A 16267-nucleotide genomic window follows, 5' to 3' on the forward strand; every position below is an offset into this window, starting at 1 on the left:
TAAACAATATAAAATGTTCTGCATAAAAAATGGAAGTGAATTCAAATGGACCAAACCTGCTGTTGCTCCAGAAATGATCTTTCTTCAAAGCTAAATAAAACACACATACAGAATGGAAGAGCAAAAAAGAAATATCTTGTCTAGAGTTAATTCTTGCTTGCAATCTCACAGCTGGAGAATTACAGGGCAGCACACAGCTTTACCAGCCTCTCAGAGACTGCAAGTTTGTGAGAGAGCCAGGCTGCCTTAAACAGCTGCTTTTTAAAGCTTCTCTCCCGGCCCACAGCTGCCAAAGGCACCGGCTTAGCAGCTTAAGCTGGGCTCTCATTAGAGAAAAGGGGTAACAGTAAGAGGAGTAGTCTCCAGAAAGAGAAGGATACACATCAGGGACAGGACAATACCAGAAATTCAAAGTCCACTTTCCTGGTTGTTTGTGGGTTGCTCAGGCTGCTGGAGGTAATATTTCTGATGGTTTCATCTTTCCTTCCATGCCTGGTCCGGGCTTCTTCAAATACCAGGGCTGTGACATGGCGTCATACCATCTGAGGAGCTCGTCAGGTTGGGAAGTCAGGAGAAGGAGCAAAATTTTTTTGAGTTCATCTTTACAGGTGTGCCCAATAGAAATCTTGTGTAGCTACTCCAAAAGGACTAGCAAATAACTACCTCTGCTGTATTTTTTGAAGAATTTATCTTTAACCTTGGCACATCACCTTTGTTCCACTGATTTTCATTATTCTTTTGCTTTCTACTTATAATCAGAACACAGTTCTTGGTACTTCTTTGGATAAATTTAGTCATAGTAATCTTTCTGTACTAAATGTTTTGACAACATTCATGACTGGTAACTGGTGCTTTATGGGCCTTTATCTGTGAACCAGATAAAGCTTAGGACCCCATAGGCCCCAGCTGTGAAAGTGTACAAAGCAAGGAATTATAACCTGATTGAAGCTACTGAGAAAACACTTTCTTCAAAGGCAGGGATAAAATAACAGTATTTTGGGAAATGCTGGACATCCATAAATATAAGTGTATAATGTCTTTTTATACATCACCTTCAGAACTAAGATGTTATCTATTAAACAAGGCTACCATACCTGTTAAGTCCTCATGGGATTTATCCCCTCCTAGCTCCCATTACAGTGCCTATTAGAAAATTTTGGAATCTGGGTAAATTTCTTACTCCTAGAAACTGTAATGTGTTCTGCAAAGGAACCTTACTCAGCTGGTCTCTGTGGTAATGTTACTCCAGGTAAATGTGTGAGCCAAATGAATTGTCAGGCATCAAGTAATGGGCATAAGCATGTTCATTCTCATACAGCGTGAACACAGCTTTTCTGTATTTTTAAGTTTTTGTACTAAATGTCACGATGGTCTTAATTGTTCAGTAGCTATTACGAGCCACCAAGATGAACGGGAAGTACATTTCCTACAAATGAAACATGCAAGGATTCTCTAGGCTATTTTAATGCTAATTCTTTACACTTTTTCGGAGCTTGAGCTTTAAGCACCACAACCGTGAAAAGATTGGACCAAATTGAGAAATGCATTTGGGCCATCGAGAAGAAATTGTGAATTGGCATTTAATTGTGGAAAGTGATTCTGTAACAGGTCGTTTCAGATTTTTCAATTGGTGTGAGTCAGTGAGCTTTTATGGTAACAAAATTGCACAGTAGGCTTTAATTGTGCATAATTATTGCACTGCATGGTGCATAGTGCTATATTGCAGGCATTCAACTGCATTCTGTTAAATTTTTTATTGAACTCTGTGAAGAAGTATACCTGATGGTATTTGATACGCCCTTGTTTAATCTGCTCATGTTTTTGTCTTAGGAAAATGAAAATAGTTATAATAGATATATTTTTTTCCCAGTTTTCAGATGACTAATTATACTGCATGGGCTACCTGTGAGCTTCTGCTAAAGTTAACTGGAGTTTTATTTCTGATTTCAGCTGCAAGAATCTTATAAGAGGTCTTTGGGGTTTAGGAGCATAACTTTAAATAATACAATGCTTGGGGGGTAGGGAGGGAAGGGCTGTTTTTGTTTTGTTTTACATTCATCTGTGCATTCTTCAGGCTGAGTGATACTTGGTGGACTTTCAGCTTGTTACTTCAGTAATCTGTAGCCTTTTCCAATTCAATTATTTTTCATTCCTGATCCATTTGCTGGATCTGACCAGTGCATCCAGCTAGAACACAGCCTGTGGTTCAGAATTAGGAAACTTTTATTACCTCCTCTATAAGTAAAACATTTTCATCACTGTGGTTACAAATCACAGTGATTACAAAATCCTGTTGTACTGTTTTTTTCTTCCTCCTGCTAAGCTTTCAAGTCATGGGGACTGATCTGTTTTTTCCCCATCTTTTCACCAAAAACAGAGCCCAGACCAGTACTCTGTTGTTGTCATGAATTTAGTATTACAGCTCTCATTCATCAGGAGGCCTAATTATGATGCTTGTGGGATGTGACATTTCTGTGACAAAACAGCTTTGGATTTGGGGCTTGAGTTTTTTGGGGGGATGGAAAAATAGTCTGACATTTATTGTAATTACTCAACCAAAAGATTCTGTAGTTCTCTTTCCCTGCCAGGGATGAAAGTACTGTATAACAAACAGTAGCTCTTGCGGATCTTTTTCCTATCTGTATTGATGAAGGAGCTGTTGTTATAATGTAGATAACAAATCTTACAATAGTCCTCTTTCTTGTTAGCATCTTCCAGCATGGCAACTTCTGTAGCTGGTCTCAAAGAACAAGCCACAGGAAGAATGAATTTTGATTGCACTGCTGCAAAGCCTTTTTTGTTCTTCTTGTAAAAATGAAGAAGCAGGAAGAGGCTTTTTTTTTTTTTTTTTAATAATCTATTTTGTATTCCTCCAAGACATTCAGAAGAATATTGTTACAGATGGGGGTAAGCTAGACAGGACTTTTTTTTCCCCTTCCAGCCTAGTTACACATTATACCTGGTGGTTCCTGTAATTCAAAGGGAACAAGTGCAAAATTCCCTAATTACTTTACCGTTCTTTCCCTAAGAATGTGTGCATTCAGGAACATTGCAGGGTTGTTGGCACCCCACCCTACTCCAAATTGTTGAATTTTACCAGGGAGATGAGCTGTGCTCCTAGCTTTTATTATTTCTGCTTTGCTGCTTGTATCAATGGGAAGTAACTGTGCAAACACCACGTCCTGTCTGACGCCTGCCTTCTGTGGTGCTCTCAGGCAGGAGCGCAGAGAGAACAGACACCTCTGTGGGAGGGTGAGGAGGGATAGCTGCTCACAGGAACTGTGAAAGGAAACATTTAAACACTTTTTAAGACCCTTCTTTTTTTATAGGCACTAACTGTTAAGTGGGGTACGATCCGCAGTTAAATAAGGTCATTTTACAATATGGCAGGTTTAAATATTTATTTACTTCAAAAGCCATTGCACTTCAATCAAGTGCAATGATAATCTAGTCGAGATAATCAAGTCTTTGACAATGTGCCATAGAACTGCATCAATTGTAATGCTTCAGTCAGATCTTTTTTTTTTTTTTAATAGGTTCTTGTTTTACTTTTATTTTTCTTGCTTTAGTTTTTAGTGGCAGGAGGAGGAATGAGCAAGAAAAGAAAAGGAAGAAAATCTTACTGATTATCTTATTGCCTTAGAAGAGAATCTGGATGCAGTCCCAGATTATACATCTGCCCCTCTAATGTACATCTCAAATAATATTAATATCAAATCAGACATCTGTGCACTAGATGTGTTCAGCTGCTTCCATGTGTGGTGGTGCTGCTGCATCTGCAGAGAACAGCCTGAGCTTCCTCCGGTGCTTAGCAAGGAATGGCGAGAGGATAGAGCAGCTTCCATGCTCGGGCTCGCTGCCTGATTCAGAAAGGTCTGTTTGGCATTTCACTCTTCGTTTTTCATCCTTCTTGCTCTGACAGCCATAATATTCTGTAGTTCATGTCTGCAGTCAGGTTATGCTTCAGAATTACAAAAGCAATTAAAATAAAATGGGTTTCTCAGCATATCGCTAACTGGACAGAAGCCGGCACCAAGGTGATAGGTGATCAGGGCAGTCTTTCCATACAGAATTGAAGCTTGAAACGGAGAAAAAAGCAATTGTCTGCCATGCACCAGCTACTCAGGCTTACTCCTCTAAACGTTCTTAGCCAGTTCTGATAAATTAATTAAATTTACTTACACATTTGCAGCCTTTGAAAGAGAAGTGAAACTTTTTTGTAGTTTGGCTGAAGGGGCAGGCAGGGGCAGGATAGTGAAACCATCTTTATTTATTCATATAAATATATTTATATTTATTTTTTTGTATTTTTCTAATATTTCTAACTATAAACTAGTTACAGAGTGGAAAGATCTTTTGTGAAATAGCTGCATTTACAATGTCGAAAGAACACTGATATTCAACAAGTCCCTCCTTTCAGGTTCCTTTTCCAAAAGACTTCATTTACAGGTTGCCAGGGAACCAGAAGTCTTTGACTTTTAAATAATAGTTTATACAGGTACAAAAAGTGAGATTTTTTCAGAGCTGAAATGGCAAGGGCTATCTGAAATGAGCAGTAGTCTAAGCAAATGCCTACGGAGCTGACCACTGCTATGCGCGCACACAAAAGTAAAAGAAGCAATTTGCTAAACTCTTCAGTGGCTGCATGGATCCAATTTCAAGTACAGACAGCATGTATTTTCCTAGTTGATTATTAAATTCAGTTTGTGTATTCTTACTTAAAGTCACATTGCTGTTCAACAGGTAAATCATATTCTTCATCTCCTCCAGGAAACCGGGTGTGTGCTGCTCCCAGTCCACTTTTGCTTCTTCACCAAGTTGGTTGGGGTTTCTGCAGTGTGGAAGAGAGGGATCAAAAAGATAAGGTAAATAAAATTGTCTGTGTTATCATGACCAGCCAAATGTCCACAGAGGACAAGGGCAGCTCTTCTTCTGCCTTCATCTTAGAAGAAGGAGCTCTGTGCTGTGGATGATGCAGATTCACCCGCTGAGCTGAAAGGAATGCAGAGTGCCCCAAACAGAGCTCGGCCAGGAGTCTGCCAGTGTCTCAGCCATCTGCAAGACTATGGCTCAGTTACCTCTTAGTTAGCTCCCTTCTTTTATGGATCTAATCCAATATAAGACAAACATGCTTAATTACTGTCCTATAAAGGCATCGCTGAGAGGATGCAGTTAATTTTAGCTGTAATCCCATGTAACTAAAGCCCCCCAGCCCTGACTGTGGGCAGGGGCAGAAGAGGCCAAGCTGGGACTGCAGTTTGGGGAGCAGGATCATTATGGGTCTCAAAAGTTGTTGATGCAGCCCAAGAGAGAGAAGTTTTTGGTCTGCATCTTGCTGTGGCGAGTCCAAAAGGCAGATCACCTGCCTCAGAGCGATCTCTAATGACTGCCTCTCTCTGATGCTTAGCACCAGGGCAGCAGTTGTGCAGCCCTGCCAGCGGGGAGCTCCCTGAGACCACCACCGTGTTTCACACCCTGAGAGTCCCAGAGTGGCAGTGAGTTTCTGTTCTTTGACCAGCTTTGAGTTTAAGCTCTCCCCACTACAACACGTCCCCTTTCCCTTTAAAATCTGCGTTTTGAAAGTCATCTTCATGTACCAGCATTTTTACTGTGGATATATAGTGGAGGTCATTGTGAGATATCTTGAACGTTCAAGCCAAATCAATTATACTTCCAGAGCTTTGTCATGGCAGCAATGTAGTGGAGCAACTTAATGAAATGTTTATGGCAATGATTGAAGTTCACAGTAATCTAAGAGCGTGCAAAGACAGCTGTAGGATAAGTTATACAGCTCAGCATTGAAACATGACCATGGTACAAAGTATATTGTTTGGAAATCTATTGTAGGACATGAAATCTACTTCTGCAATTTTTGCTTGAGAATGTACACTGACAACTTCTTTATCATAAATGAGACACTTAAAGTCATCCTTTGGGCATTCCGGTCCAATCTGAGTACTTCAGGATCAAAACTGGTGCAGAAAACACAGCCTGTGTATCATTAAAAACAGACAGACTTTTTCTAGCAGGGTGTTTGTGTTGGCTATTCAGACAAGGTAAAACTGGTAACACATTTATTGTGTGTTTTGCTACATCTGTGCTCTGGAATTACAGCGTGAAGACTGCAGGTTTATTTCAGCTGAATCCCAAAGGCTTAATTCTTTCCTGTTGCAAAAGCAGACATCTGTACTTATAAGCAGCCTGAAACAGGACAACACAGAGTCCTTCCACACAGTCACTGCAGTTCTTGGGTAGTAAGTAACCTATTTGTAACTCAAAATACAATTATTTAGTTATGTCAAACTACAAGATGTTCAGCAACATAAAGTAGAAATTTGGCCTCCTCAGCCTGCCTTTCTCTTCATTTCTACAAAAAAAAAATAAAAAAGGAAGAAAAAAAAAAGTAAAAAAAACCACACATACCTCCCAAAAGTACAAAAAAGCCTACACCAAACCTGACACATCAATTTGCTAAAATTGCAAATGGAAGTGATTCATCTCTTTCAGATACTGACTTCCTCCTATTAATTCAGAAACAGTGAAGAGGTGTGGGGGAGCTGGAAAAGCTCATTACAGTGGCTTTTTTCATTCATAATTCAGTTGGGGTTGGACCCAAACCTGTCAAAGAATTATTGCAGTTGATTGCAATAGGATTGTAATATCCATCCCTGTACTACACGTGCAGAGAAAAGAAGAGCATAGAAACGATATACAGCCACTCAGTGCAATAGCATATCCCAGTCAAATTATAGCCAAATCCTTCAGACGCTGCTCAAGCAAAATTTTTTGTAGTGATCCAAAAATATTCAACACAGTTTCTTGTTTGATACCACAGAAGGATGACTAAAACAAGTTTAAACTGGCAGATTTGGATGTCTTGCGCTCCACAAAACTGTTTAGAAGTTTTTTTAAATGTCATCTTGTGATGCTGTTTTTTTTTCTATTTGTTTGTTTTTTGTTTTGTTCTGTTTTGATTGGTTGATTGTTTTGTTTTGTTTTAAACCATGAAGCGTGGGGTAGAGTAGCTAATGTAATAGCATATTTCAAAAGCTTAAAAAAACTGACATGGGTAAGGAACCATACTCTTAGCCTTCTGTCATTCCTGGGCAAAATAATGGGAAAGTTAATAAGGGATTAAAATGAGAGAGATTCAAAGGACAGAAATATAACAAATGCTAATCAGCATAGTTTTTCTGAAAAATACAGCTTATCTAGCAAACCTGATTTCAAATGAGATTATAAATGTGTTGATAATAGTGGCTGTGTAATGTTGATAATATTTTCTTCATATCCTGATGAAAAATTGTACGTTATACAGCTTCAGTGAAACGTGCATTAAAAGTAAGCTAATGGATCAAAAATGAGATATCAATGGCAATTATTACAGAACTCTTACAGTGCTCTAGGGAGGTTGGTTCAGGAAATCATACAAAATGTGGCAGAGAGACTGAACAGCTAGGGCTAATCAAAGGTCTGGAGTCAGGCATCCCAGATGGGAATCAGAAAAGCTTTGATGTATTTCAAACAACATCCAAAACTACTGGACATTTTCATCACTAATCCAGCTGCAAATACATGAAATAAAGGCAGGGGCATGATGTAGGATGGGGGTGGGGTACCCCGGTTTGCTGTATAGGTCATTTAATAATCTGGGCCCACTCACAAATGCAACCAATGCAAAAGGACAAGGCGTAAAGTCCACATCTGCAGCAGAAATAATTTTCTGGAAAACTCTAAAGATGTTTTAGGAGGTCAAATGAAATTCAAGGCAACTTGTTGACAGGATGCTGCAGCAGAAAAGAGGAGGAAGAAAGGCACACGAACTGAGGAACAGCTGACAGGACTAAGAAGGTGAGGCCCTGACTTAAAAGATGTAAAAAGTTGAACACCATGAAACAAGTAAACAAACAAACAAGCAAATAAATGTGACTAGAGGGATGGAGGTAGCACCTTGATATAAATGGAAAAAATAATCAGAAAGACCACACACAGATGATTGATTTATATAGATGACTGGAATAGATGATAGGTAGTTTTTTTTTTGTCTGCTGTTTAACTTCAATTAGAGTCACAACAAGAACTAGTGTCTGGAGGCAAAATCAAACGAGTTCAAATGTGAAACCGGACATCCATTTTTAAGAAACTACAAAGAGAAATGTTGGTGTCTTCATCTCTTGAGGTCTGCAGGTTAAGATGGGAATATATATTTTAGCCAAAGAGAAGCTAATGTACTTACTGCAGGGGAACTGGTGATTGTCATGGGATTCAACTAACCTGTTCACTTCTGATCTTAAATTTAATGAACCTATGAATGAAAAAGCAGAACTTTCATTGAAGACGGTTAAATTTTGCCTACAGAAGTAGTGCAGCGTAATTCCCGTTTTTGGAAAATTGAACAAAGTTCTTGGTTCTGAATACAAATCCTGCCTTACAGTCCTGCTGTTCACACACATCACAAATTCTGGAGTTATTTAATCCTCATTAGCACGGCATTATTAATCGACAGCACTGAAGGACAGGAGGTGTAATTTAGAGAAATCCTTACAGGAAGGATCTCACAGGAGATAAAAAGGAATTGCAGTCTTTTGGTAGACTAGTAAGACAAATGGCATTCTAACGCAGTTATTTTTTAATGTTGCAAATACAGAACTCCGCAGGAGAGTTTCGATTTCCAATGGGTGCTATAGGGTTAGGGAGTAATTTTGATTTTTAACTTGTATGGTATCTAACCTGGTCTATGCGATTTTTGTCTTTTCCGTTCCGTAAGTCTTTGTAAAACTGTAACATGTTAGAGAATCACTGAACTGTTCAGCTCACTGTCTTGGGATTATTTTCTTTTATGCTTACTAGCAGTTTAACCTGTCAAAAATAATTATTAAGCAATTTGTAATATAGTAGACACATAAATGGTCTCAAAAAGCTTATGACAGAAGGAAGAATGACAACAACAACAAAAAACAGCAACAACTTGCTAGAATTCCCATATTTGTAAAACTCTGTAATAACTTGTTTCCCAAAGGTTAGAATTAATGAAAAGTATTTGGAAGGTTAGAATATTTTGAAATTATCCATCTGGATTTTTGAGGATCTCTCTGCTGAGATAAACGTTGCCATCTCGTGCAATGGCCCGCTCTTCGCTGTGGAACAGGAGCAGCCCTGCTCAGACAGCAGTCCTTGCAAAGAGCAGTGCCTTCAGCTGTGCGAACTGGGATCAAGTGGGGTTGTCGCTCCTGGTCAGCTCGTGGCCGTATCAGACAGGAGTGCTCTTAACAAAAACCCTCAAGTTTGTACTGACTGAGCCAGACTCACCGCGGAGAAGTACAGGGTCACATCAGTATGGTGCTGATGCTGCAGAGGCAGGGCTTTCTTCCCCACTTCTCAGCATTTAAAAACTGAGCCAACCCCGCTGTCCACCCCATAGCATGTACCAGGAGAAAGACAAAGAGCTTTATGGCTCAGGGAGAGAGGGAAATCCCTCTTGCCCATATGAGTCATTTTCTACATTTCTGGTAGGGATTGTGGAGAGCGCATTTCTCAAGGACGCATCCCAGGTCCCCAGGGAAGGACATGCCTCCCCTCCATTTGAGAAGCTGGATCTGTCATCTCTCACAGCTTAGAAGGAAGAGATGTAATGCCTTGGAAACAGCAGTCTCCATGAGCGATGCTGCAGTCAAAGTGGAAATGAAACAATGGTGCTTTACACAGCACAATCAGAAAAAGGGTACAGGCGTGATACTATACTCCAAAATGTTTCAGTGTGGGAGGCAAATTATCTCAGTCAGTAACAGCAAAATGAACAAATAAAAGAGCTTGTATTTTCACTTAACAAAAGGAAATGGTTGTTTTGACCACATTTAGCACTTCCTCAGCTCCTTCTCACTGGGTTCATCCCATAGTGGTGCTAAAGACAAAATACTTACATTTAATGCACTTGCAGAGCAGCAGCGTTCAGTCTGGGGCTTCCACAACCCCTGCCATCAGCCCAAAGCAGGAGAGAAACCTCAGCATTGCCTGCCAAGGTTGTCAGGCCTACAGCCAGAGAGGTAAGGGCCATGTTTAGGAGTCTCTTACTGCAAGTCTGTTGAGCATGGTCTAAAATGGAAGATACCAATTATTCTCTGACACCCACCAGAGAACCCTGTTTCTTTCTTGTTTTGCTTATTTCTTTTTGAGATTGTGAGTATGTACACCTCACCCAGGAGAGGAGAAGGTTCATGAAATGCAGCATCCTTCCCACTGACGGAACCATGGAGTCGTACAATGGTTTGGGTTGGAAGGGACCTTAAAGACCATCTAGTTCCAACCCGCCTCCGTGGGCAGGGATCCTTCAGGTTTTCTGTGTGAAAAAGCAGTCTTTGGCTCTGTCTCTCTAAGCAGTCTTGTGTACAGATCCTCTACCAAGCATTTCTCCTGGAGAAAATCGGAGTGCAGTTTGTTTTAAATCCTGCATGGCCTCCAGAGCTGCACTGCAGCTGCAAAATTCCCGAGTCAACCATTCATTTGGAGACTTCTGTACAAGTTTCACGCAGATTTTGCAAATGCATTTTTAAATATAACTTACACATAGACAAAACCCTAGACAGACACTAAAACTTGCAACCACCTACATATAAAACACTTCCTAGGAGACCTTCCTGACTTAGCACCCTTTTAGGGTTTTGATTCATGTTTTGCAGCCCCAGGAATCTTTCTTCCTAGACTGTCTTTTCTCCCTCTAGGTGGCACAGAAATCTGAGTAAAGACTTTGTATTTTTACAAACTCCAGTTCCTTCTATCTAGGTACTATCTGGAGCTAACATCTGGAGAGACTGTTTCTAGGCTAGTGTCTTCTGATAATTTCTGCTCCTTATCAAATGTTTATTTAGGACCAAACCAGGCAAAGTCCACCCTGGAAGAATTATTTCCTTTGGTCTGGAGCCAAATCTTTTATCTGTTTGAATGGATGTCCTGTAAAACTAATGACTCTTAAGCAGTCTGTATTGCTAGCTCTTTTCTGCATTCAATGATTCTTCCTGATAGCTCTTAGGTCAAATTGAAGTTGAGACAGCATGCCACAATTACAAATAAATGTCACCCAACAGTTGGGCAATCGAAGTAATGTTCACAAAATGTGGAATTTATCAGCTGATGTATACACAAAGATAGTATTTGTCTCACTTCCCTTCACACGCTCTCTCTACAGAGGGCTCTGGATATTGCAGCTGTTATTTGTGTTGTAGCATCACAGAATGGTTTTGGTTGGAAGGGACCTTAAAGGTCACGTAGTCCCAACCCCCTGCCATGGGCAGGGACTCACAGGGAGCCCTTTTGTTGACAGAGGGAAATAGGTACTCGTAGGGCTGCAGGAATATTTTGCACATCTTCCTAAGGATGGCATTAATCAGGTTGTGGTTCCTCTGAGGAAGATCTTCATTGAAACGAGGCAATCCTGGGGTGACAGTGTTGGATGTCAGAGTGGGCCTTGTGGCAGCAGGTTGGCATTTACAGCTGTTGGAAGCACGTATTTCCCTAGTAGGAATAGTACACCAAAGAACAAGAATAAAATATATTGTCGAGAGGGGAGGAAATGAGGGGGAGAGAATTACAGATCCAGAAAGCAAAGAGAAAAAAGTGATAACTAAAATATTTTCACATTAACTTTATATAATTCATGCTTCAAAAACTGCATAATAGCACTTGGTTTGCTCCAGACAAAGGAGTTTCTGTATTTTTCCAAAATAGAAGAGCTCTGCTTACCCAGTATGGGAAGTCACCACAATTTATTGATCATATATTTGTACTGCGAGGTAGTTCTGGTTGTACCTGGACAATCACTTGGACAGAATATGGTACCACATAAACACAGGTGAAAACACCATTAAAAAAAAACACTTTGGGATCCCGTTTCCTATTTATTTCCATGCTCAGTTTCAGGATTTAGGTCTGTAGGACAGTGACCAGCCACTTCCAGTGTCAGTCTTTAGTAGAAGAATTTCAGAAGTCAAGGAGGTTACACAGATGAAATAACACTGCCAACATGTCCAAAGCAAGTGAGGAACACCCCTCACAGCCACCGTGCAGGGATACAGTAAATAAGCATGGCAAGCAACACAAATGCCTACTCCTATGTAAAGTCTGTGCTCTAAATTTAGAACAGCTCACTTTCACATTTGTTTGTTTTAGATCTTTGCTTGACTTAGAGCTACCAATATAGTGCTAAATTGCCAAACAGTCCCGTTACACTGTTTATATTTGCTTCTGCATCTCAATGACAGCTAAAGCACAGTGAAGAAAAAGTGCAATCCTCCCATGAGTCAATACCGGGCGGGTGTGGAAGTGTGTCGCTGCCACGGAGCTAATGTGGGACACTGCTCAGTGCTGGTGGAGGGTGGCAGCAGCGCTGAGCTGCTGGGGACCAACGGGAAGCAGGGCACTGTGCCCACAGCCCCGACACGAGGCGGTGAGCCTCGATGAGCCTTCACTGCCTGTTGCTCCTGGGCCAGTGCCTCCACATTCAAGCACATGCTGTCCTCCAAAGCTTTCTCACATTTTCCTGGCTGCTGTGAGCCCGGCGGAGGAGCAGCCCGGCATGCAGCAGCACAGATCTCCTGCCCCAGGAAGCCCCGGTGATACACAGCAGCACGCGGAGGGCACAGATGAGAGCAGAAGCAACTGGAGTCTGGCATTTCAGCTGGATAAATGGGGGCTCAGTGCTTCACAGACTCTGCAGTGAGTCAGGGAGCTAAAACTCCTGAAATTCACTTAGTGCTTTCTCTGAGAACAAAAACTGAAGCCCATGTTCTGGCCAAATTGCAGCTCTGATGGATTCTGCGTGTTTTACTTAGAAGCCCAGATGTGGCATCCCCTAAACCTATAAACTGCTATGTAATGTTAATTGCCTGCTCTACCCAGAGGTAGCTGCATCATTTCAGCAATAGGTGAAGCAGTCCACTTTTTCTTACAAGCTATTTAAAATTGATTTGGTTGAAATTCCTGCAAGAGAAGGAGCTATATAATGATAAAACACAATTTCCTTAAAGCGAGGTGTTGGTTATTTTGAGCTTTGGCATCACGTATGTGTTGTTAATGAGAAAGAACAAGGTGACAGAAGTACTCTTGCCGTGGTGACATGCTGCTAGGATTCTTTAGATGCAGGTCAAAAAGCCGTCATTAGCTTGCTTCAGGCTAAACCCCATCAGCTGAGTTTTGAAGAGAGGCAAAATGGTTCTGTAATAGCTCGGCTGGGCATAGGAGTGCAAGTGCTGATGATGACAAGGTGGCAAGCACAAGAAGGGAGAAAGAAACCATTTCTTTTGCTTCTCCTTGCAATAATAAAGCTTAATATGGTTATAAAGAGAATTTTCAGGAGACCAAGAGTGAACCATCAACATTTTTTAGAAGATTCCTAGTTGGTTTGTTAGCAAACAAAGAAGAGAGTGTACTCTGAGTTGCAGAGGTTTTTTATTTGCATGTGATGGCCATCTCCATAGATTATTGACCTTGCAGATTCACAACAAAAGTTATGGTGAATTCAGGTTATCAGAAGGTGCATTTCTGCAGAAGTCCTTTCTATCTGGTACATTTAGGCAACAAGCTACATTCAGAGAGAGGTCTGAAGTTTTTTCTAGTGCAATGGCACAAGATCCAAAAGGATGAACCTCTATTAAAAGATGGGTTGGAAGAATGCACTGTGCATAAGAATTTTTATTTGTCAGCTTAAAAATATGGCATGAGGAACTAAGTACGCTCTTAAAAAGGAACTTTGACATGTATTTGGAAGTCATTGCGACCTATTTGGACAAGGCATTTCAGAAGTTACACAGAGAAAAATGAGATTTCATTCAGCATGCTGGGGATTGTGCCCCAAGGCTCACAGTGGTAATTTCTTGAACCAGATGTTGTGTTGTGGTGCCACTGTGCTGCAGACAAAGGGGAGTCCGAATGGGTTATTTCAGGAAATGTGTTCAATATGGTCGATTCATGATTGTTGAGACCTGGGCTTAGTCTATACGTGTAGTTTATTGTTAAGTTACAGCTCTTTTGTCAATGCTGGGATATAAATAAACTCAGTTCCTCCGGTGCCTCATTCCCAAAGGATGCAAAAAGGACCATCTAACTGCAGTAGGAGACTTGCTTTTCCCAGCCCTTCTAATCAGCTTCTCTCCATATGGGGCCACAGCTGCTGGCCTTTTTTTTTTTTTTTTTTTTTCCTTCTAACAGCTACAGCAGTGTCAAGGGAGGGAGAGGAGCACACCTCTTACCTTACTCCAAAAGTGAAAAATTAACCCTTTCACTTTCTTGCCAGAGAAATGCACTTCCACCTAATCACAGCAATCCACAGACATCCTAGTGCATTTTGTTTACTTCAGACAGTGACATATTTGAGGGAAGGCTTTGAACATCTTGAATGTCTTTGATTTACCAAGGTGATCGGAAAGCAGGTGGTGTATTGTTCAACAATTTCAGATATGACTAAGTACAATAATTACGTGTTTTGGTGCTGTAAATGTATTTTAATTATTTTGAATTAACATCAGTTAAAACCATTAGGGCAACTAGTTAACAGCTGTGTAAATACATTTATTGCTTTGTAGACTGTTAGCTGCAGGTCAGGTGAGAAATTTAGCTGAAATCCAGGTATCGGTGAGGAGGCTCAGGCATTGCACAGATTTTCTGTGTCTTGCATAAACCATTCAGTCTCACTGTCACCACTTTCTTTTCTTGTTGCTTGCCAATTTGTAAAATACACCATAAGAAGTGAAGTGCTTTGATCTATTTATTTATATAGAGTGATTTGGAGCAGAGATCACTTTTACAGTGTATCCTGGAAGCATATTTGCAAACCCATTCTCTCCTCCAGATGAGCAAACACTCACAATATGATCTTCCAAGAGGATGGCACTGCAGCAGATAACTCTGTACATAGCTAAATAAAAGATGGCAGCTTTCCATATGTCACCTTTCTAGAGGTAATCTAATTAGACTAGAATTAATTATGGATATGCAGGTTACACAGCGCATCCATTGCCCTGATTGCATAACCCAGTCTCTAAAGTTGTCAGAAGAAAAGGAGCCGAGCAGTTAACAGCATGGCAATTGTTAAGACCGTGTTGCCCAAGAATGAACTCTTAAGGAAATTAAAAAGTAATGCATTTCACAAATGACTTGTACTTACTTATATTAGTAAGTACACCATAGACTTCCAAAGAAGGAGAATAGCATTCAAGAATAACTTACCAGAAGCATACAAAGGGATCTTAACAGTAAAGGAGAGGTTTGTTAGATATTGAGAAAACAGCAAGAAACCTTGAGTTAGTTGAATGCAGTCTTTAATTATTTATATTTTTAATGAAATATAATTTAAAAAGCCAACATGACCTGTCTCTGGCAAATTGATTTTTTAAAACATTTAATATCATTTGGGCTCCTCACTTTTGTCTGTGTTATTTCTTCCTTTTATTCCTGCAACACTTTCCCCTCTGTCTGTGCAGATCAGAGTAGCTGTCTTCTGCAGAACAGCAATCTCATTTTGTTTACCTTGTGTTTCCAAGAGAATTGAACAAGCCCAGGATTCACCTCCTCTAAACAAATACTTGCAAGACAAAGGTATCGCAGCTATTCTAAGGACAAGAGGTTTGTTGAGATGGAGAACAGTAAAGACTGGCAAGGAAAAAAAGTCAATGTGTTTTTATCTGAAAAAAAAAGTTAATCCTTTGCGCAGCCTCATTTTCTTTGCTTTTGAGATAGCTCTCCTTTTTCATTTAAGTTTTAGAGTTTTTCATCCAAAGGAAGCAAGAAGCCGAGGTATTTTCTTTGTTGCTGTCAAGTAGCTCGAACAGTTTGAGAACAGAAACCAGTCAGAGCACTGTGATTAGCGTAGCCAATTAGGGTGGATTTGCATATTCACAACACGGCTATCGAGAAATAATTCTGCAGAGATAATGCAAGCGTGGCAGCGCCTGTCTGCCAATCAGAGCACCCTGGCTCCCGTGCTGTATGGTAATTGAGAAATAACCATGGAGCGATCCTGCAGATTGGGCACCCCGCGCCAATCCACATGCTGGCACTGCGCGGCTGGGGAAGAAAGTGCATTTGCAAGGCAGTCGCTGTACGATACCCCTGCACGCTGGAAAAGGTTAATCTACACTCCATTTGCATAAAATGCAATGGCATCGGTCAAATGAGTTGGCTCTTCTAAGATTATTTCCAGCTACAACTTGTGCTAGCTGCCACTTTTGGGGGCCCAACCTCACCAGGAGTCTGGGGGACGTGGCTTTTAATGAGGTGG

At 40.7% G+C, this 16267-nt stretch overlaps 1 protein-coding gene across 2 annotated transcripts in view; it reads left to right on the forward strand.

The window, feature by feature from the left end:
* Window positions 1-332: 332 nt before the first annotated feature.
* Window positions 333-16267, forward strand: part of GPR39 (G protein-coupled receptor 39) — a gene marked incomplete at its 3' end in the record, with an annotated part of 91969 nt that continues 76034 nt past the window's right edge. Inside the window, exons 1-2 of one of the 2 annotated variants that reach the window (XM_080599396.1) lie at window positions 333-456; window positions 3570-4865. Of the gene's footprint in view, window positions 457-3569; window positions 4866-16267 lie in introns of those variants that run through there. The other variant, XM_080599397.1, reaches the window with a different exon arrangement.

The sequence above is a fragment of the Anser brachyrhynchus genome (assembly GCF_964034855.1).
Source record: "Anser brachyrhynchus genome assembly, chromosome: 7".
Lineage (NCBI taxonomy): Eukaryota > Metazoa > Chordata > Aves > Anseriformes > Anatidae > Anser > Anser brachyrhynchus.